The sequence below is a fragment of the Miscanthus floridulus genome, chromosome 10 (assembly GCF_019320115.1).
Source record: "Miscanthus floridulus cultivar M001 chromosome 10, ASM1932011v1, whole genome shotgun sequence".
Taxonomy (NCBI): domain Eukaryota; kingdom Viridiplantae; phylum Streptophyta; class Magnoliopsida; order Poales; family Poaceae; genus Miscanthus; species Miscanthus floridulus.
In genome coordinates this window covers 93,279,224-93,302,245 of record NC_089589.1, presented here as the reverse complement: position 1 = coordinate 93,302,245, position 23,022 = coordinate 93,279,224, and the positions used below count along the sequence as shown (strand labels likewise).

At 45.6% G+C, this 23,022-nt stretch overlaps 4 pseudogenes; 2 read left to right on the top strand and 2 right to left on the bottom strand.

Moving 5' to 3' along the window:
- The first annotated feature begins 516 nt into the window (after nt 1-516).
- Nucleotides 517-1,069, top strand: LOC136489048 (CASP-like protein 1U2; annotated as a pseudogene).
- Nucleotides 1,070-1,748: 679 nt separating this feature from the next.
- LOC136489047 (momilactone A synthase-like) lies at nt 1,749-2,909 on the bottom strand (annotated as a pseudogene).
- A 1,766-nt stretch (nt 2,910-4,675) lies between these two features.
- Nucleotides 4,676-7,408, bottom strand: LOC136485119 (momilactone A synthase-like; annotated as a pseudogene).
- Nucleotides 7,409-15,560: 8,152 nt separating this feature from the next.
- On the top strand, nt 15,561-16,849 carry LOC136489046 (pentatricopeptide repeat-containing protein At5g50390, chloroplastic-like; annotated as a pseudogene).
- The last annotated feature ends 6,173 nt before the right edge of the window (nt 16,850-23,022 follow it).

The window sequence follows — 23,022 nt, the reverse complement described above, 5'->3', positions numbered from 1 at the left end:
GGGTCTGGAGGACTTTTTCTTCTGAGCACCCTGGCGGATGTCATGGCTCATGCCTGCCAGCTTCTTTTTTTTTCCTTTTTTTTTTTTGTGAGATTGGCAGCTTCTGTTTCAGGCTGTCACTACCAGCGGGGCCGGATTGGGAAATGGAAGCGGCGCAGTACAAGCAGAAACAAGAGAAGAGAACATATGAAGATTAATCTACTAGCCCATGTTATCCTGCTGCCTTAAGGAAGTTATATGCTAATTTCTGTTCTATATATGTAAATGGATCCATCAATCCATACAAACTGCCCTACATCGTATATATAGCCATATCATACTTACTATATATGTCGTCCTTGTCACTTTCCCATAAACCTCGCTATACAACAATCTGATCTCCTCCGATGCTCCTTTCCATTAATTTTGCTCATCGCCTGTTAAGTTCTTCCCATTCTCGTTATTCAGAACAAATGCTCTGAATCCTGCGGCTTCAACCTCTTCATCTTCATTTGCTCATCCTCAGCTTGCGTCGTCATGTACGGTTCGGATTCCGACTGCCATGTGATCGACGACGACGCGGCGGCGCCAAACGGTTCCAAGGCAGTTACCCTGCTGCTGCGCCTGATCATGCTGGCCCTGGCGCTCACCTCGGCGGTCCTCATGGCCACCGCGAGTGAGTGCACCATCTACGGGCTCGACGGCGCCACGGCCACCACCGTCACCTTCAAGAACTACCAGCCCTTCGTGTAAGGACTACCGTACCACGTCGTTGCGTTTGACCTATACGTATTCATGCGTTCTTGGAGTAGTTTTTGTTAATTTCTGTCATCTTCACCGGTTGCAGATACCTTGTAGGGTCCAACATCGCAGCGACGATCCTGGAGGTGGCCGCGATCTACGTGCAGGTCGGCAAGGGCGACGACGGCGAGGATGCGCCCATGATTCCCCGTGTCGTCCTGGTTGTCGTCGACGTCACTGTGCAGATGCTGCTCTACTCGGCCACCGGCGCGGTGTTCGCGGCGGTGCGGTGATGGCCTACGGCCCGCAGATCAGCGCGTGCGCCGACGCCTCCATGGCCGCCTGGTAGAGTTCGGCGTTGGAAGGCATGCCAGCCGGTTGGACAGCACAGTGTCCACGTCACGCGGCGAGAGGTGGAGCACCGCCCTGGCGGAGTCACGGCAGTCGCGGTGCGAGTCAGCCTGGCGAAGTCGGGGGCCTGGCAGAGTCGCGAGCCTGGCGTCGCGGTGCGGTCGCGGTGGTCGCGGTCGCGGACGGAGGTCGCTCAAATAGTCGCGGCGCTTCCAGGCGGTCGGAGTCCCGGGACGGGGTGGCGGAGTCGCAACCTGGCGACCTGGCGGAGTAGCGGGGTCGTGGGACGACCTGCGGATCACGGGATCGCGGTGCTTGGCGAGACGGAGTCGCGATGGCGCGATGTCCCCGACGCAGAGGCGCGATGATGAGCCGCGACGCAGAGGCGCGATGACGACACCGCGATGGCGTGACGCCGCGATGTGAGCGTCGGAGGTGGAGAACGTCGCGGGAGTCGACGGTCTAGGGTGAGCGGAAGCAAAGGGATCGTGACCCTTCTGATACCATATTGGAGGATTAACTCAACTCAGTTTTCCATTAATCTCAAGAGGTGTTTATATAGAAATAACATGGATATGAAAGGATAAAGGGAATATGAAAACAAAGAGTCTAACTAATCAGATACTTGATATTCTAACAAGAAAACACTAGCAGAATGAAAGCATGCAACACCTGAATCACAAGCAGCTGTGGCAAGTCCACTCCTGTGGCTTGGTAGAGAAGGGCAGGTTCAGGTGCTTGTAGCTCGTGAATCCGCCGTCCACCACAAGGTTGTGCCCGGACACGTACTTGGCGTCGTCAGAGGCCAGGTACACGGCGGCCCTCGCCACGTCCACCGCCTCGCACGTCGTGCCTTTCAGCTCGCCTAGACCCCTGATGATCGCCGCCACCTGCTCTTCGTCGGCGGCGGCCGCCGAGCATAGTCGAGAATTGCTCGACCACCATCGGCGTCGGCACCGCGTGGGGCGATATGCAGTTGACCCGAACACCGTGGCGCGACAGCTCCGCCGCCGCGGCTTTTACCGCGCCAGCGACGGCAAACTTGGACACCGAGTACGGGTACGTCCCCAGCCCGCCGAGGACGCCGCTGATGCTCGCCATGCAGAGGATGGAGCCGGCGCCGGCGGGGGCCATGACGCGCGTGGCGTGCTTGATCCCGGCCAGCGTGCCGCGCACGTTCACGGCCATGACGGCGTCGAGCTGCTCCAGGTCCAGTTCGGCTATCCTCGACGTGCCGGCCAACGAGCCGGCGACGCCGGCGCTGTGAGCATGACGTCGAGCCGGCCATACCGCGTGACGGTGGATTCCACGGCCCCGGCGACGCTCTCCTCGACGGTGACGTCGCAGTGGACGAAGTGGGCCTGAGGGCCGAGTTCCTCGGCGGTTTGAAGGCCCAGCTTGGAGTTGACGTCGGCGATGACTACGGCGGCGCCCTCCTGGATGAACTCACGGGCCGTCGCTTTCCCAAGCCCACTTGCTCCTCCTGTGATCAGCGCAATCTTCCCCACAAGCCTGCACATTTGTAAGTGCAAAATCCTTTTCGATGAGTGGGACATCAATTCATCAAATAGCATTTTTCAAAACGAATGGAAAAGCATGAGATTTAAAAGTTTGCTTATCTATGTGGATCAAGATGGAAATTGGAACTCTAGATATCTGAGACGAAAATATGAGAAATAACAAAATAAAAATTGCGTGCCAGTACTGTGAAAAACTCGAAATCCAAGACGCATGTTTTTTCAACTCTTTTACCTCCCCTTCGCTGGCGCCGGAGCCGGCGCCCCCGACACCTTAGGCTCGCCGCCGGCCATGGAACGACTGTCCTCCTCTGAGGCCATTCTCGTAGCTGCTAGCTAGCTCCCAAAATCCAAGGAGAGCTACCAACAACTCAACGCTGGGAGAGCTACCAGAACTCCAGAAGGGTAGGGAGAGAATGGTTGCTCGCTTCTAAATGAAGGCAGTTGGAAGGGACCTGGAGTGTTAAACAAAATCGAGGAGCTGAGCCGACCCTGACATCAGCTCGAATAATGCAGATATGAACCGATTCGTTAGTTCTCACAACAGTTGACCTAATGGTTATACTAGCATTATTGCTAATGTGCACCACATATGCACGATTACATGGTGCCATTTGTGGTCAATAATGCTACTAACAGCATGTGCAGCACACATGCACGCTAGACAAGAGTGCATGATTGAGTAGATATCATGTGCATTGTGCTGGTCAATGCAAGTACCAGGCGCAAGGAGATGAAGATGGACTGGATTATTTCATATGGATTGAGCACAGCGCGATCGGTGTGATTCTTATTGCGTGATCATTCGTTTCTAAGAGCATCTTCAAGAGTTTTCCGAAATCCACTCCTAATCATGTTTTTTAGCAAAATTAGAAAAAACTGTTCTCCAACAACTCTGTATCTTAACTCGCAATCTTTCCGTGCTCAGGAAAATCAACTTAGTCACATCGAAATACACACACGTATGGATCGACCAATCTGAATGTTAAAGGATGTGCGAAAACAATAATGAGTAGGACAGGGTTCTCAATGCAAATATACAAGAGATAAAGAAAGTATAAAAACAATTAGGGTATTTTAGAAATAATCTAGGATTCCTGATGCTAAACTGTGTTCAATATTTTAGTAACCCAATTCATCCTCTCCACCTCATAGGCCAAGACATGAGTTCCTATAAACCAAACCAAAAAAAAGGTAAGAAGCAAAAAGATGACCGACTACTCCACAGCTTGAACCAAACACCCTAGCCTAAAGGTTCCTCTATTTTTTTTTGCAAATTACACCCCTAAAGATTATCGGGTCTTTTTGACTGAAACCAGAATGAAAAATTCTAAAATACTACCATCAAGTATGTTCTATGTCCAGATAACCCCCCTAAACTATTGTTTAGTTCGTTTTACTCTTCTCAATTATTTTAGTTGGTCCAATTTACACCTCAACAAGATTCATCTTTTTTGTTTTTCCACATTCAAGTTGTTTTCTAGTTTCAAACTTTATGAGGGGATAGCTAGCACCATAATTTATGTTTTAAAAAATATTTCATAAAGTTTTATCATTACTTTGATATGTTATGACATATAATAATAAATTAACACTAGAAATAGAAAATTCTATTAAACATAATGATATAAAATGCATAATGTAGTTTTAAAAAATAATGTAATGTTCACTATAACCCCATAAATTTAGAAACTGATATATTCAGTTGTGCATAGAGGATAAAAAATATAAATTTTGTTACGAGATAATTGGATTGACTGAAATAGTTAAGGGGAGTAAACCGAACCAATAGTTTATGGGTTATATGGACATAAGCGATACTCGGAGGTAGTGATTTGGATTTTTTCTAAACCAGAATATCTATACCTTTGATGTTTCACAACCCACAACTTCTCCGCAGAAAGAAAGCAGTATGCGAAGCCACATTCTTTTCTACTGAATCCATGCACTAGGTTTGGATCATTGCATATGGGCTAAAAAGTCACTCACAACCCTTGTAAACCAAGATCACAACAACTCACACATTCTCTTCTTCCTCGCGGTTAGGTGCAGTTTTGTACAAAAGAAAAACACTACCAGAATGAAAGCATGCAACACCTCAATCACAAGCTGTGGCAACTGGCAAGTCACTCCTGTGGCTTGGTAGGGAAGGGCAGGTTCATGTGCTTGTAGCTCGTGAATCCGCCGTCAACCACAAGGTTGTGCCCAGACACGTACTTGGCGTCGTCGGAGGCAAGGTACACGGCGGCCCTGGCAATGTCCTCCGCCTCGCAGGTGGCGCCCCTTGAGCTCCCCGAGCCCCCTGATGATGGCCGCCACCTGCGCCTCGTCGGCAGCTCCGCCCAGCATCGCCGAGAACTGTTCCACCACCATCGGCGTGGGCACCGCGTACGGCGAGATGCAGTTGACGCGGACGCCATGGCGCGACAGCTCGGCCGCAGCGGCCTTGACGATCCCGGCGATGGCGAACTTGGACACCGAGTACGGGTACGTCCCCAGCCCGCCGAGGATGCCGCTGATGCTCGCCATGCAGAGGATGGAGCCTCCGCCTCCACGGGCGCCCGCGGACGGCGGCGGCGCCTGCAGCATGACGCGCGCGGCGTGCTTGATCCCCGCCAGCGTCCCGCGCACGTTGACGGACATAACGGCATCGAACTGCGCGAAGTCGAGGCTGGCGATCTGGGACGTGCCGTGGGACAGCGGGCCCACGACGCCGGCGCTGTTGAGCATGACGTCCAGCCGGCCGTGACGCGCCACGGCGGCGTCCACTGCCGCGGCGACGCTGTCCTCGGCGGCGACGTCGCAGCGCACGAAGTGGGCGTTTGGGCCCAGCTCGCCAGCCGTCTGGAGGCCCAGCTTGGAGTTGATGTCGGCGAGGATCACGGCCTGCGCGCCCTCTTGGATGAACTCCTGGGCCGCCGCCTTGCCGAGCCCACTCGCGCCTCCGGTGATTAGCGCAATCTTGCCTTCTAGCCTGTTGAAAATCAAGTGTTTGGTGGCAGAATTGATTGTGAATTCAATATGCGGGATTTGTAATTTACTAGTACGGTGCCATTATATAATTAGACATTGAAACTTGTAGCACTGGCTGAAAACTTAAAGGAGAATGACAAAATTCTGGTGAGCGTTGATTTGAACCAGTAACAAAAGCTAAGAAAATCATTAGGTGTTTCGGTAAAAAATCTGTTTGGTTCGCCTATAAGCTACGAAAAAAACTATAAACTATTTGGTTGAAGAAAAACTATAAAAGCTATCCCTCTCTTAATCTTCATTAAAACAACTGTAGAACGTCTCTGTATTTACATCCACTTGGAAAAGGCTGAAAACTAAAACTCAAAAGCACGACCAAATGTGCCGTGAAAATTGTATTACGCAAAAGGCAGTTGTGTATAAAAAAAAAAGTAACTTCAGGTTGGACCCGTTTAGTCGGTGTTCTACTTTTTGGTAGTAAAAACACTTTCTAGAAAGTCAAACCGCCTATATAAGGGTAGTAGATTTAAATTATTTCTAACTTTATAACACATAACCTGCAGAAAATAAATAAAAATACATGGAAAAAATAGGAAATCTTGTATGCATGTTTTTTCTTTACTTTATTTTTGAACAGATCAGTGCTGTTTTTAGGTTGACAAGTGCACAGACGTAAAAATAGTATGGAAACCTGCAATGACAGTGCACAGACAGACAATGTGAGAGTAAACAATTGGTGGGTTAGCAGACAAAACTCAGGAAACTCGGGCGCGTGGTTAACGGGAAGAAACTCGGCCTTGCCCTTTGGGAACAGCACTGCAGTGTTCTTTGGAAGCTGCCGTGCTTCCAACTCACAAGCAGACGTACCCGCGGGCCCACACCACGCATCCTCTCCTCTAGCTGCCCGTCGCTCTCTCATCTACGAGTACGAGTGGTACTGTAGTCTCTGCCCTCTGGCTGCCACTGGTGAGACGTGAGACGCTGAGATCAATCACATGGCACAACAGTAACAGCCGGGCAGCAGCAGCAGCTGCTGCATGCATTAACACCTGCCTTCAGATGCAGTCCTGAAATCTAGCCTAATCTAATCTAACACCCTGGACTGGAGAGAGAGATCAGATCGAGGTGTCATTATGCAAGGGATAACGCCAAAGTTTCTGCATCATTTATGCACGGCTCCACTCACTATTGCAAATGCAAACTGCATGCAAAAGGATGGTGCTAAGCAAGTAGTAGTCATCGGATTGGATGTTTCCTCCTACCTTCCTTTGCTGGCTGCCGACGACGACATCCACCGCTCGCCGCCCGCCACCCCGCCGACGGCCATCGTCGCCGGGGCTGCTCTTGTCCTGAAAAAGCCCCCAAAGATCAACGGAGAAAACATGCAAGGCCTTGTTTAGATTGTAAATTTTTGCAATCTGGACACTGCAGCATGTTTCGTTTGTATTTGACAAACTTTGTCCGATCATGGACTAACTAGGCTCAAAAGATTCGTCTCGTGATTTACAACCAAACTGTGCAATTAGTTATTTTTTTTACCTACATTTAATACTCCATGTATTCGTCCAAAAATTAATGTGATGAAGAGAGTGAAAAAACTTGTAACTTTGAAACCATCTAAACAAGCCCCAAAAGGTCCGGAAAGTTGGACCCGAACAAATAGACATTTTCTGCCCTCATGGTCATGGTGAAATGAAATGAGACTCCAAAGGATAAAATTAAATATCAGAAACTGCATGTAGTGATATGTACGTACCTAGCTTCGGCGACAAGCCGGTGCATCATGATGCCGCCCTTTGCTTCACTTGTTGAGTTCTTGTTCTTCCTCGGCTAGCTCTTCTACAATTATTACACTCTACCTATCTATTCCAAACGAGGGGGGAGAGAGAGAGGGGGGGGGGGGGGGGGGGGGGGGGGGGGGGGGGGGGCGGGGCGCCTGAGAGAGACGGAAGGGAAGGGGGAGAGAGGTAGGATGGATGCTTGTTGTCGACCTTCGCGTGTGTACGAGCGTGTTATGCGAAAGGGTTGCTGCTGGGAGCCTCAGCTAGCTACTGCTGCCTTCTTTATATATATGGATGGAAACGAGCTGGAGAGATCTGTGAAGCCACACATCTCGTCGCTCTCTCTTCTGAGCAAGTGCAACCCAACCACCGTTATTTATTAATCCGTCTGTTCGCTGGTTGGTTTCTAGGCTGGTTGGTTTTTGATGGCTGGTGCTAATTTACTGTGAGAGAAAAACATTATTGGCTGGTTGAAACCAACAATCAAACCGGCTGAATGTGTGGTCAATTTGATGACCTCAGCAAATTCAATCCTATACTCTCTCTATACTAAAAAATAAAGTCGTTTTGGACAGCGACACAGTCTCCAAAGTATTACTTTGACTTCTTGTTTTTATAAAAATATTTATCAAAAAATAATATATGTATATTTTTATGAAAGTATTTTTCAAGACAAATCTATTTATGGCTTTCACATTTCCAAACTAAACAATTTAAAAGTTATTTATAATTTATATTCCTAAAGTTTGATTCAAGTCTTGTACAAAACGATTTTATTTTTTAGTACAGAGGGAGTACTAGTTAATCCTTTTGTTCTGTTCATCTGCTTTGGCAGCAGCAGGAGAGGCTTTTAATAGGCAGCTACTCCACCTCTACTACTCTTTCCTCCGTCCAAAATACCATGATCTGTTCCAAATCATAGGTTATTTTAGTTTTTTTAGGTACATATAGATTTTATTATACACTAGATATGTGATATATATAGATATATATTAAAAATTACGATATATCTAAAAATATCAAAACGACCTATAAAATAGAACATATAGTATAACTGAAGTCATTTTTTACAATTGAACAAAAAATAAATAAAAAGATACCAATACTTAAATGAATAATAAGTATTATTAAATGAACAACACAAATATATTTTCATAATAAGTATATTAGGATATATGGATATTGTAAATCTAGTTAAGCTGGCTGTGCGAGACTGCTATGCGCAATGTGTGTGACTGTACAAGGGTTGTTGGACAGTATGTAGACCATTGAAATTTGAATCAGACGGAAAGCTGGTGAGATCAGCAGCGGCATTGGATCTACCACTATATACAACAGCTAATTATATATGATGCTCAGTACCATACGTCCATACATAAGTGCACTGTGCAGCATGGTGGTCGGTTTGAGCTAACCTGCAGCAGCACGAATTTAATGAATGGAGCGGCCAGGCCACCACTGACATACAAAGACATATATATTGTACCTAATAACAAATAAAATAGAGCCCATAGATATTCCCCTCCGTTTTAAACATTTGTATATTTAACCATCGATTTCAAAAAATTATAGATTGGTCTTTGTATTAAATTTTTTAGATTCTACTTCCGTAAACTATTATTGTAATCTAATTTTCCACCTCGAATTTCAAAACTAGACATCACTCGAACTCTTAAAACCGATCAAATTATTACCTCTCTATCCTAATTTGGAGTGGTTTCAAAGGTAGTTTTGTCCTTTTTTAAGTTAAAATTTTGGTAAATATTTGATAAGGTTTGAAACCATATAAAATTCCTATAAGCTTTTAAAAATTAGAAAAAAATCAAGAGATATATTGAGATAAAAAATCCAAATAAAATATTTAGAGCCCATGAAAGTATCTTTAGAAACTTGAAAAATTAGGTTTAGCTCTATAAAATGGGAATATTTTCTAGAAAAAAACTAGAAATTTCTCAAAACATTTGGATAAAGTATATAAATGTTTAAAAACTTTGCATGGTAAAAATATGAGATGCAACTAGCATGAATGCAACATACATTATTAATGCTAAATGTATTTGTATTGTTTGCGTATTAGATTTTTTGTTGCAACAAGTTTTCAATATATGTATACATATCAGTTAGAATGTTTTGGAAATTTTCAATTTTTTTATGGAAAGTTTTCCATTTTTCTAGAGCTAATTCTTTTTTCAAGCATCTAGACATATTTTCATGAGCTCTAGAATATTTTATTTGGATTTGGTGCATCCCAATATCCAACCTTTTTAGAACTTTAGAAAGCTTGGAGACATGCATTTTTATGGTTTAAAAATATTTTCAAATATTTACCAAATCTTTTAACTAAAAAGGGATAAAATAGCCTTCAAAACAACTCTAAATTAGGATAGGGAGGCAATTTAAAAGGTTTTGAGAGTTCAGGGGTTAAGATGTCTAGTTTTGAAGTTCGAGGAGAAAAATCGAACTACGATGATAATTAAGGGAAGTAGATCGAGATGGATTTTCCTAAATTTTTAAGCCTAATTCACATTCTTTTTGGACCATTCAATCCTTTTAGAAGCTATAAAAAGGATATCAAATATTAATATATTTTGTTTCTAATTTTTTTTGGAACTTTTTTATACTTCGCTCGGTTTTATCATCAGACATGTGCTTTTTCTTTACTACTCCCTCTATTTTAAATTATAAGACGTTTTGGTTTTTCTAGGTATATTGTTTTTACTATGTATCTAAATGCATAGCAAGAGCTATGAATCTAGAAAAACCAAAGCGTCTTATAATTTGGAATGAAGAGAGTATTTGATAAGCAACCTTGAGGACGCCCTAGCTTGGTGTTAAATAGTGGTTTTTAATTTGTGCCAGTCTTGGACGCCCTAGCTTGGTGTTACGGATATAGGGTTTTCAATTTTGGGATTATGATTTTCTCGGTCACCCCCGAAATTACCAAATTTCACAAATTTCGATCAATGTTTTGTCAAAATAAAAATTATAGACTTCAACATGAAGTATGATTTTTCCAAAATTTTTAGATGTAAACAAAATATTACTATGATTTGTGATTATTCATCTATTGAGTTGATGATTATGCAACATAAACAATAGCCTAGAGTTATATATTTACAGTCATACACATGTATTAGCGTAATACGAAATTTTAGAATTTTCTTTTGAGCACCCTCAAAATTACCAAAACTTTGTACCTAGGTTACCAACGGGTTTATCACCTTTGTTCTCTATTGTACAAGTTCGGTATAATCTACAAATTTTAGGTCTTTTGTTCCTCGCCCCATGAGCGCACCTTTTTTAGTGTTTGGGCTTTTCTTTATAGCTAAACTAATATAAGGGTTTGTTGGAATCTTTTAATGCTAATAATTAGCAGTTAAAATTACCGCTAGTGAATCCAAACAAACCCTTAAATAGATCAACTAACTATTAGTTTGGAAGCTGCCAACTATTAGTTTAGTAGGTTCAGGGCTACTAATAGGTGTTAATAGGTGCCAACTAGGCAACCACCTATTATTAACTTATAGCAGGTGAATCTAAACGGCATTCTACTAATAATTAGGGCCTGTTTGGATCTTTAGTCCCTGGACTAAAGTTTAGTCCCTAAAGTTTAGCCCAAGATGGATGTTTGGATCCAGATGCTCAAAGGTGACTAAAAGGTGAAAAGAAGAGGAGAGAGAAAGAGAAAGAGAGTAAAAGCACTTTTAGTCCTCTTTATGACACCTTGAGGGGCAAATAGACTAATAGGACTAAGAATTAGTTCTCCCCTTTTAGCACACCTATTTGTTTCCCCAAGGGCTAACAATAGACTAAGGCCTTGTTTAGTTGGGTGAAATTTGGAAATTTGACTACTGTAGCACTTTCGTTTTTATTTAGCAATTAGTATTCAATCATGGACTAATTAGGCTCAAAACGTTCGTCTCGCGATTTCCAACCAAACTGTGCAATTAGTTTTTTTTCGTCTACATTTAATGTTCTATGCACGTATCGCAAGATTTGATGTAATGGCTACTGTAACACTTTTTGGGAAAACTTTTTGAAACTAAACAAGGCCTAAAAGTGCAGAACTAGTTGAAAAAGGCCCTGGAACCCAAACTGTCCCTTAGCGGCTATTAGCTAGCGAACTAATAGTGCTAGTGGGTCAAAACATGTCCTAGATCTCTACTTGAAATGTTTTCTAATTACTTATATGACCCTTCAACGATGTAATATATAAATTCTTCACAGAAAATGGCACGCACAATAGAATCATTGTAATTCATAACTGATTTTTTTAATAAATAATAATCCTCGATTGCAGTCGTTGCAGCGCGGTAAGGATAAAACCGTGGCTGTCAGTGCTACGTGCTTGTCACAGAACGCAACTTGCACAGTATTGACTGACAGGACGATATGATGGACCGCTGCACTGCACGGATCTTTTGCGTGCGTGATGAGATGATACCGACCCTTGCGATCCATTTATTTGTGGCCACCATCTAGCTAGGCGCATGTATTCTGTGTGCATAAAGCGTGTGTTTAGTTCCAGTAAATTGAAATTTTGGGTTACTGTAGCACTTTCGTTTTTATTTAGCAATTAGTGTTCAAATATGGACTAATTAGGCTCAAAACGTTCGTCTCGTAATTTCCCACCAAACTGTGCAATTAGTTTTTTTTCGTCTACATTTAATGCTCCATGCACGGGCCGCAAACATTCAATGTGATAGGTACTGTAGCACTTTTTGAGATTTTTGGGTGGAACTAAACACAGCCCAAGAGCAAAGCGTGTGAAAACCGCAGTAAAGACGGGTCGTATGGGGCAATCAAACGCTCTAACTTTACGTGTGAAACCGGTGGAGAAGATAAGATGTGTCCGTGTACAAAATGACTAACTAGTAAATATTTATAGTTTTGCTGCACGTTATGATCGGAGGTGGCCTAGCACTTAATGACACAGGATTTATACTGGTTCAGGCAACATGCCCTACGTCCAGTCGGGGTCGGTCGGTGACTTTATTCTTAAGACCAGGTGCTTGAAGTCTGTAGTGGGGTTACAAACAAGAAGGAGAAAGGAGGGGGTGTACAAAAGGTTCGGTTGGCTCCGATCGGAAGGGTTGCGGTCGGAACTTGGTGGTCCTGCGGTTGTAAGGTGTTGATGTCGATCTAGTTAGTCTTACCTTGGTGAAGTCGACATCTCCTCGTTGGAGGGAGCGCATCCCCTTTTATAGATGAAGGGGGTGGCTTTACAGGTGAGAGGGAGAGAGTACAGATGTTTCTAAGCCTTACTGTCTACGCTGATGAAAACTGGATAAGGGTTGACGCCCCCCAATACTGTCGATGTCGCTGTAGGATGTTAGATGTGCACGGGAGGTCGAGCTATCTTCTTTAGGAAGGATGATGCCGGTACCTGCAAATACTTCTTGATGTCTAATGGCATGTGAGGAGCCGCGCTATGTTCACCCGGTATGGCAAATCCTAGAGCCCATACTGCGATCGATGTCTAGAGACACGCGGGGGCTTTCCGTATGGGAGTTTCTAGCGGCCCCTACAATACTTTGTGTCAGGGTGGCTGCAGAGCACTGTTTCGTACAGGGTATGGTCCCTGGTACAGTGGTTTTGACTTGTGAGCCATGCCTTGCCTTTCTCCGCACGTCTTCTGGTTCCTTCCGAACGGGGAGCCCCCGGTCGGATGGCTCCAGTCGGCTCTCAGTGCGCCCGTCGGAGAAGAGCGGTGAGCAGGGTTCCCACGAGCCCCGGTCGCGGGGTCGGAGTCGCAGGGTCGGAGTAGGAAGCAGTGTTTTAGGCCTTCCGATTAGAGAAACCGCTCGGAGACGGCTGGTGCCCGAAGCGAGCACTTCGATCGAAGAGGTGGGCCGAAGAAGTTGTCGAGCGGACGCTTGTTCTTAAGGGTAGACCTTCCGGTCGACGACCGGACTACCCTTCCGGCCCACTGTGTTTTAGATTTTTGGGCCGGTCCATGAACTATATGTTGTTTTCCTGGGCCGAGCCCGGACGTGGAAGCTGGTCCTCGAGGGACCCCGGGTTTATGAACCCGACAAGATGATTATGGAGAGAAAAGAAAAGTAAAATAAGTGCGAAATTAAAAAGAAAGAAAGAAATACAAAAATTGAAGAGTGTTATAGATATTTTACCCTTTTCAACAATCAGGCAAGGCTGTTGAACCAAAAGTTTTTTTTCACCAGCAAATAAAGTTAGAGTTAGAACCATGCCGACGAGCATGGGTGGAGGATAGGTAAGGCCAACTTGGACCATGGCCGCCATTCCTAGGATCTTAGCCTTTTATGCTCTGTTCACTTGGCTGATAAGGTATGACTGAAAGTACTATTGGCTGATTTATTGTAAGAGAAAAATATTATTCGTTGGCTGAAAAAGTACGACTTATAAGCCAAATAAGCAGGACGTTAATAAACATATATAGGCCGTTTGGTTCCTTTACCACCTACCTCGTTTCTTGAGCTTATTACAAGGTTTCTCCTGGCTCGTTGGAGAGGGCCAATCTGGATTTCCTTCGTTGGCAAGGCTGGCTTTGCCGAGCTAGGGCGCTAGGCCAAGTGAGGCGGCAACACAATGAGACATCCAAACGCACTTATAGTAATTCATAGCTAATTTGATCAGTCATGCATCATTAGTGGCCCTCTTCTAATTCATTAATAGTACCCTGAAGATGTTGTTCAAGCTCCGAGCTCCGTCACTGCCTAGTGCCTACGGGAGATGGGTCGCATGCTCGAAGGGAGTACGAGTGTACGACACAGACAAGACTCATCCATTTCCATTTACATGAATGAAGGAGCAGGGACCTGTCTCATATTCCTGCATACCCATGCCTCCATGTCCATCTCTACACCATAGGAGTATGTTCCTGCGTGCATATCTGCATCAACATGCCTGTATAGCTATAGACCTTCTTCTCAATATATATATATATATATATATATATATATATATATAGATATATATATATATAATATATATATATATATATATATATATATATATATATATATATATATATATATATATATATATATATATATATATATATCTATATATATATATATATATATATATATATGTAGTTGGCTACAAAATAACTTATTCTGTAGACACTTTGAGTTACGATAATTACTATTTTGTAGTTGGCTACTGAATAACTTATTCTGCAGACACTTTGAGTTACGATATATATATAACTACTACCTGGGCACATGGCCCAGTCGCCGGCGACACCGCGACGCGCACGCTACTGCGTGCGTGCGTGCGTGCATGCATGGTATATATTCTGGATATATCTACGATCCTGCGCGCTGCGCATCGATGGGGTCATTCTGGACGGACGGACGGACGGACGGACGGGGCGGCGATTGCTGGCCGCTGGCCGGCTTATCTAGCTAGTCACGGCAGGCGGCAGGCATGCGGTCAAATGGTTATCCCAAGCCGCGAAGAAAGCTTGAGTACTGGACCACTCGCCGCGCCCTACGAACCGAGTATCGCATGAGCAGAGAGAAGGGAAAGGCTGTGCATGCAAAACACTGCTCCGTTCGTTTCAATTTATAAGAGACATGTTTGTTTGGCTTATAAGTCATACTTTTTCAGCCAACGAACAGTATTTTTTACAACAAATCAGCCAACAGTACTATCAACCATGGCTTATCAGCCAAACGAACAGGACAAAGATATTTTAGTTTTTCTAGATCCATTCATTTTATTATATATATATATATATATATATATATATATATATATAAACATAACATATATCTAAGTGCATAACAAAAACTATATTTGAGGAGAGAGAGAGTATTAGTTAGGCTGTTTAGTTTGGGCCTTTGAGGTCAGCTCGTCCCTCATGGAGTCATCCTGGTGATTAGTGAAGGAACTCACACGTTCATGCTGTTGTAGGGAATGATCTGATAAGGGGCGAGTCGACTTCGTGTGCCAAACCAAACGCTATGTTTAGGCTCGGACACAGCAGGTTCAAATAGTTCCACACAGGACCTCCTCAAACCAAACACGTTATATATGTATGGCACTATATATTTTTTTTTAGGGGAATTTTGCTCAGAGACACCGAAGAATGGCGTTATTTGCCGTCGGACACCGCCAACTCGTTTATTGGCTCAGTACCATTATGAATCACGGTTTATTTGGCAGAAGACATCGCAGTCGTTACTTTACTCTTTTCTGTCATTTTGGAGAGAGAAAATTTTGAAAATGACGCTCGATGCCCCTGGTTGAACCAGACTGCGTCGGTCAAATGCACAAATCCCCTTTGTTAAACCCTAACCCCTTCGCACTCAGCCACAGGCGCCGCCGCATCTCTTACCGCATCCACGAAGCTCCGACGACGACCTGGCTTCCGCCGCCTCCTCCGGCACGGCTCGCAGCCCCGCGCCCAGGCCCAGGCCCCGGCCCAACCCCACCGGCCTCCCCGCCCTCTGCGCCGCTATCGAGCGGCACGCGGCGGCGGGCCGCCATGCCGAGGCGCTCGACCTGTTCCGCCTGGCCCGCGTGGGGGCTCCCTTCACGCCGCTCCCGGTGCGCACCTACCACGCGTTGCTACTCGTCGCCGCCGCGGCGGTGGCCTGGCATGTCGAGAGCTCCGGCTTCGAGCTCGACCTGTACACGCACAACCACGTCCTGCAGGGCGTACCTCGAGTGCGGCATGCTCGCCGAGGCGCGCCGGGCATTCGACGGGATGCCCGACCGGAATGGCGTCACGTGGGGGATCATGATGGGCGGCCTCGTCGACCGGGGCCGCCCCCGCGCCGCGCTGGCGCTGTTCCAGGAGATGCGGGCGGAGGCGGCCGGCGGGGACACGCCACCGCTGAGGTCCCTCGTGGTGGTTCTCAGTGCGGCTACGTCCTCGGGGTCGGCGCGAGCCGGGCGGCAGCTGCACTGCTGCGTTGTCAAGGCGGGGGCGTGTGGTGACGTCGCTGACCGGTACCTGGCGTGCGCACTGCTCGACATGTACAACAAGTGCGGCTTGATTGATGAGGCGAGGCGGGTGTTTGACGGGCTGCCATGGCCATGTTGGCGGCGTTTGTGCTTCATGGCCACAGCGAGGAGGCGCTGGAGCTGTACCAAGAAATGTGCAGGAGTCATGTCGCCACGGACCAGTTCACATTCTCGACCATGCTAGGGGTGTTCTCTAGGTTGGGGCTGCTGGAGCATGCGAAGCAGGCGCACGCTGGCTTGATCCAGAGAGGATTGCCACTGGACATTGTTGGGAACACGGCGCTTGTGGACTTGTATTGCAAATGGGGAAGGATGGAGGACGCGAGGAATGTCTTTGAGAGGATGCCTAGGAGGAACTTGATCTCATGGAACGCTCTGATTGCTGGATATGGCTACCATGGCATGGGGGATAAGGCGATCGAGATGTTCGAGAGGCTGATAGCTGAGGGTGTTGCGCCAAACCATGCCCGGGGATGGCTGGAGGAGGAAGACGACCGGCGGGTGAGACGGGGAACGACCGAGGATAGCTGGAGGAGGAAGACGACCGGCGGGTGAGACGGGGAACGGATGGGGATGGCGGCTGGAGGAGGAAGACGGTCGCACGGGTCGCACGACTTGGTTCAACCAAACCATATAGGCAGTGCGCTAGCGAGCCAGGGGCAACTTAGTCCATTCGGTGCATATTCTCTCTCCAAAATGACAGAAAAGAGTAAACTAATGATTGCGGTGTCTTCTGCCAAATAAACTGTGATTCATAATGGTACTGAGCCAATAAGCAAGTTGACGGTGTCCAGTGGCAAATAACGTCATTCTTCAGTGTCCCTGAGCAAAATTCCCCTTTTTTTATTGTCGACTTAGCAGTACTACTCCGACACTTTAGCGAGGAATTAGTTGGCTCCTCGAGATTGGCTTGCGGCAAGTGATAGGGAATTACTTTGTGACAGATGCCAAATGCTGTGCTTTTACTCGATATTTGGACCGGATGATTCTTTTACTGGTCCACCCGGCCGGTAAACCAAATGCAAGATTAATAGCTCAACAAATGCATTGAGAAAATATCCCGGGGATTAATGATTTGAGCATACCTCACCGTGCCCCCATCTCCATTGTATATAATCAACCATCGTTGGCCTGGTAGTCCCTCTATCTCAAATTAAATCAACTTCTCAAGTTGTTTTACAACAGACTATTTTAAATTTAACCAAGTTTATAGAAAAGGGCACCAATATTTTTAACAGCAAATTAGTATCCAAATACATTTTCGTCACATACTTATGTTCATAGATAGATGTTATTATATTTTTCTATAAATTAAGTTGGTTAAATTTAAGATAGATTGGTTTACAATGATTCTAAAAATTGATTTATTTTGAAACGGATGGAGTATTAATGTTTTGAGTGGAGACTCTCCCTTTGTCGCCCCAGAGAAGAGATGATCCTCGATTTGACAAGGCTACACATGGGTGTGGGGGTGTGGTGGTGGGGTGGGGGGGGGGGGGGGGGCAAATGTTACAAAAGAATGTACTATACTTACATCTTTAACAACTATATTTATTAGGAAAAAGTAGTACGTCCCAAACAAAAGGGCCAATACAAGGGTCACGCAACGAAAAGGGATCCTCTTGTGTTGTGTGTTAGCCCTACAGTGCCGTGGTCTTTGCCTGCCTGCCCTAAAGCACCAGCCCTAAGTACCTAATCTACCCCTTTTCGCTCAAAAGCAGGCAAGCAGGCACGCATGCCTCCAGTAGATTATTAGTAACATTGAGCACTAACATCCAAAGAGAATATTAGAGATACACTACAGCTTGCATTGCATGATCCAGACTGATCTGTGTGACCGGCAGTCCGACATAGTTTTTCGATGTAGTACCATACAAGTGCTACAAGTCTTATCTACTACGACAGTGAGCAAAGGTCCCATTATCGATGCATTTGTACGGTTCTTATCCTACATGGACACGGTTCGACAAGTTCTTATTATTAAGACATCATCACAAAGGGTACAAGAGGCAAAAATTAATATCATCATTTTTTTCATCAGCCCTACTATATGTTAACTTTTTCTAATAAACCAAGTTGTGTGATCTGAATCCTCATATTTTTTTTTTAGATAATGATCTGAATCCTCATATATCATGTACTACTACCACATCAAAAGTTGTGCACTCACAATAAACCATCTAATCATAATATATGGTTTGCTCCATTTCCCTGTATTGTCAGGTGATATGTAGATATGGTCCATGCATTTGACCACACAACAACATTGTACCAGGCTATCAGCTCAACCATGCATCATGTGTGTTTGTTGCATGCTAGGAAGAAGAGGGCCGGGGCCCGGGGGACAGGGCAGAGACAGGGCCTGGTGTGCCCAGCTGGACTCGCTATAGTTTAGGTTTACAACAGATCGAGCTTTGCGTCTCCTGGTTTATTTAACCAGGGTAATCAAACTTTGTGGCTTCTGCTTTACCACCCCTGGATCCGTCTTGGATTCTGTTCGTACGCGGTTTATTTTTTTTCAGACACAACAAAATCTGAAAAGCGATGATCATGCATGGCCGGCGTGCCGTAGTTCTTGCTGCTGCTGCTTTATTGATTAGCTTTTTGTTCTGATTGATTTACATATCATTTAGTAGTGGTTCACACGCGCGGTCTCCTTAATCTCGGGGATTTTCGAGTTCCAGCTTTATTTGTGTTGTCACAAATCTGCACAGGATATGTCAAGAAAAATAACTCGTTGAGGACTGCAATATCACGAAGCAGAAGATGGGCCATTGCTATGATAGCTAGATAGGGCCCTCAGCGGATTCGTGCCGATTCATGCATGCATTGTTATTAGCTAGCTTGATCTGCTTTCTGTTGTACTTTCTTTGGCTGATTTCCTTGTCTAGACTTGCAACGGCAACAGGTCAAATCAATAATGTAGATTCACTGCACTGCTCCATGTGTTCTTCTTGCTCCTTTGACTCTCTGTCGATTTATATATCCGGGATAAAGCGATGGAGACAGATGAACCATGCATTATCCGAAATATAGGGCGTGATTGGTTGAGCCAGGATGGTCAGGCCGTGCAGGACCGAAGAAGTCGGGTTGAGCTCGTGCAGGTGGTCGTGTTGGGTTGTCTTTGTTGTTGGTTCAGTACGAGACGTGGTTGTGTTTGGTTGTATGCATGCATCAGTTTTTTAGGTGTTTGATGCATGAGTCCCTGCATCCTAAGTGAATCAAGTCATCCTGCACCATGAGGGAAGGAGAAATCCAGAAGACGAAATCGTGCGGGATGGAGGAGGACAGATGAATGAAAAAATACAGGCGAAAGGTGCGAGCAGGGCAACCAAACACGCCGCATGAATAAGATCAGACAACTAAATGGTACGAGAACGGCTCAGTTCGGCCAACCAATCACGCCCATAGTGCTTTATTTTCCCCTTCTCTCAATTGGCGTGTTCGCTGCTTGGTTTGTGGGCTGGTTTGGACTGCTGATGCTGGTTTATTGTGAGAGAAAAATATTATTAGCTGGTTGAATAAGTCTGGCTAAAACCAACGAGTGAACGGGGGAATGTACGTCTCGCAACGCTACTTTTGGAACGCACCATGGATTTATTTATTTTTTCTGGTTATTATTGCGTGAGATAATGCATGCAAGAATGCTGTACAAGGAACACTATCGGGTTATATTTATGTCTCTGCATCATCTGCACGTATGTGAAGTCCATTCAGTGGCCACTGGAGCAAGGTGAAGCAGGATTCTTTTAAGCTCTCAGCTGCTAGCGTAAATGGAGAGAAGTGATTCTGAATCAGTTGATATTTTAATTGTTTGGTTGGTTGGGAGTAATTTTCTTCGGAGAAGCTGAAGCTGGAGCGCTCTCCAAAATAACCCCTAGGTACGGTGTTTCCAACCTACAGTGGTAGCCAGTAGGGTACATCCTCGTCGTTTGGATCAGCTCGCCTTCGTCAAGCTCAAGGTTCTCCCATGCATCCTAGACTGTGCACTCTATTACTCCCAAGTCCCAAACCCAATCACACACAAATTATTAAGGCACTAATGAACATACACCGGTTTTTCATATCTTCAAACCACTTTTTGATATTTTCATTATCAACTCTTCTAATTATCTCGTCACTGTTTCTGGCTGGGGAACTGAAGGAGCTCCCTAGCTAGGTCCGCCTCGCCCACCGCCGGTGGCTACTCCGGGCCCGGCTTCCACCCTAGCCACACTACTACACAAACTTTACTGGAGGCGGGCGATTTGGGTTTCCCGCGGCGGACAAAGCCGTCCGCCGCGGCCTAGAGGCCATGGTAAATCGTGGCTTAACCGCGGCGGGCGGCTTTGCCCGCCGCGGTTAACCGATTTACCGCGGCGGTCGGCGTAACGTGCCCGCTGCGACAAATATACTTTTACCACGGCAGGCACGTTACACCGCCCGCCGCGGTAAATTATTTTACCGCGGCGGACACATTTTGTGGCCCGCCGCGGTTATGTGTATTAGCCGTGGCGGGCTTTATTATTTGCCCGCCTCGGTAAATTATTTCCTGAATTAAAAAAATACAGCAGGCATATAAATTTAAATAAAATACAGCATGCATATAAATTCAAATTCAAATCCAAATCACATCCATATTTCACAGATTAAACTTAAAAAGTATGCAGGCATTACACATGAGATAATATACATATATATATACATTCATTTCGTCATTCTTTTCATCGTTAATTCATTACATTTACATATTAAAGTCGTTATACATGCGCTAAGGTGTAATCCTGCGGACGCATCATCGTGGGCCATTTCCTCAGCCTCTCGTACTCTGGTAAAATCGCTAGCGGGCTGTTCTCATGGAAGAACGTGCCCCCTTCAAGCACGCATTTGTCTAAGACAAACTTACATATGTCCGCCTTTGTCTGCTTGAAGCTGTGTTGGATGCTCTGCATGACTCTCGACCAGTTCAATCCATTCTTGAGCACCCTCCAACTGCTGCTATACTGCTTGCACACCCTCAGGAACTCACAGGCGTAGAAGCCACATGTTTGTGATCCTACCGGTTGTTTGGCACACTGCATGATCGATACACAAGCATTACAACATAGGCATTAGAACGCATATGAACGGAAAGCACAATTAAACCTTTCAAATACTTACCGGAAAGTTGCGTCTGATTTTGATGCGGTTCTTATGCTTAGCCTTAAATTTCTCTGTTCTTCGATCATAGCATTCAGGATCCTTCACGTACTCCTTATAAGCGCTATACGAAATTTACTAGTATTAGGCAGGGCATTAGAACGCATATGAGAAGACAGTTCAGTTACTTACACTCTGAGGCAATCTTCAAAGGCCTTGTACCCTTTTAAGTTTGGCACTGTCAACGAAATCAAATACGCAGGCCCTGCCATCCTGAGGGTAGATGATAAATGCAACCCAGTGACCCTCGAGGCCTTGGCTGCGCCATTGAAACAAAATACAGATTACGACGAGAAATAATAATACTAGCTAGCTACCCACTTATATCTATAGGCATGTCTTGACTTACCCAAAGTGGTAGGCAGCTAGGATACACCAATTTCCCCTGATCTTCTTCATTGCTCCTAGTATATATCTTGAATTGTTCAACTTCTCATTGTCCATCAGTTTCTTCCTATGCGTCTCTCTCTGTCGCTTGGTTAAGTCTTTCATGGTTGGATGATTGTCATCTAGGTGGTAACCAATGATGATTCTTTGAGCAATATGCATTGGAGATAGATAGATAGCATCAAGTTTTAGTTCCTTGGATATATAGGCCATCAACCTGCAAGGACAAGCCATCGTGGCATATATAAGTAGTCTTGACCGATTCAAAGGTAGGTGATATGTGAAACTCGCAATTCAGCACTTATATAGAGAACAAGGTGACTTGGGCGATGTCAAGGTCTTATTCTCGTAGTAGTCTGTACATGTCGTGGAAGTCCACGGGGAGTTCTACATCGTTGCCGGGCAAGTGGAAGTACTCCGCCACAACCTTGACTAGAAAACCATGCAGGCCAGCTTTTGCCGCTTCCATGTACCAGAGATGAAACCTCCTTGTCTCCCACCTTTCCTCGTCGACGAGTTGGGCCTTGGTTATCATGAATTTCCCATGCTCGTAATTGCCGGGGCAGTCATCCGATTAAGGAAATAGATGGAAAGGTGATCTCGGCCTGGGATAGAAATGTTAGTACCATATTATGGCAAAGAAAAGTTATTAGCAAATTATGCTCGTCGCTACCATACCTTTCGAACTCAAGTGAGTATGTGAGCTGCCCTTGGTCGCCTTTAGTCTTCGCCGGCGGTGGGAGGACAGTGGCTTGTGCTCGCAATGGCAGCAGGCGGTGTCTTTGCCCCCGGTTCCTCTGTGCCTCTCGGTGCTTTGCTCATGCCCTTAGATGGACTGCCAGGAGGTGGAGGTGGACTTGTTGTTGGAGGAGGAGAACGAGGGTGAGGGCTTGTGCCTCCCGGTGCTTTGCTCGTGCCCTTAGATGGACTACCGGGAGGTGGAGGTGGACTTGTTGTTGGAGGAGGAGAACGAGGGTGAGGGCTTGTGCCTCGGGGTGAGTTCCTTCCCTTGTCATCCCCGCCATTGCCTTCGTCATCGCCGTCGTCGTGATTCGGATCATCAGGGGGACAAGATCCGGCAACGGATGGTTGTGACGCTGGTGTCACCGTCAGCGTAGAAGTCAGCGTCGAGAGAATGATCTCTATGTCATCCTTGTTCCACA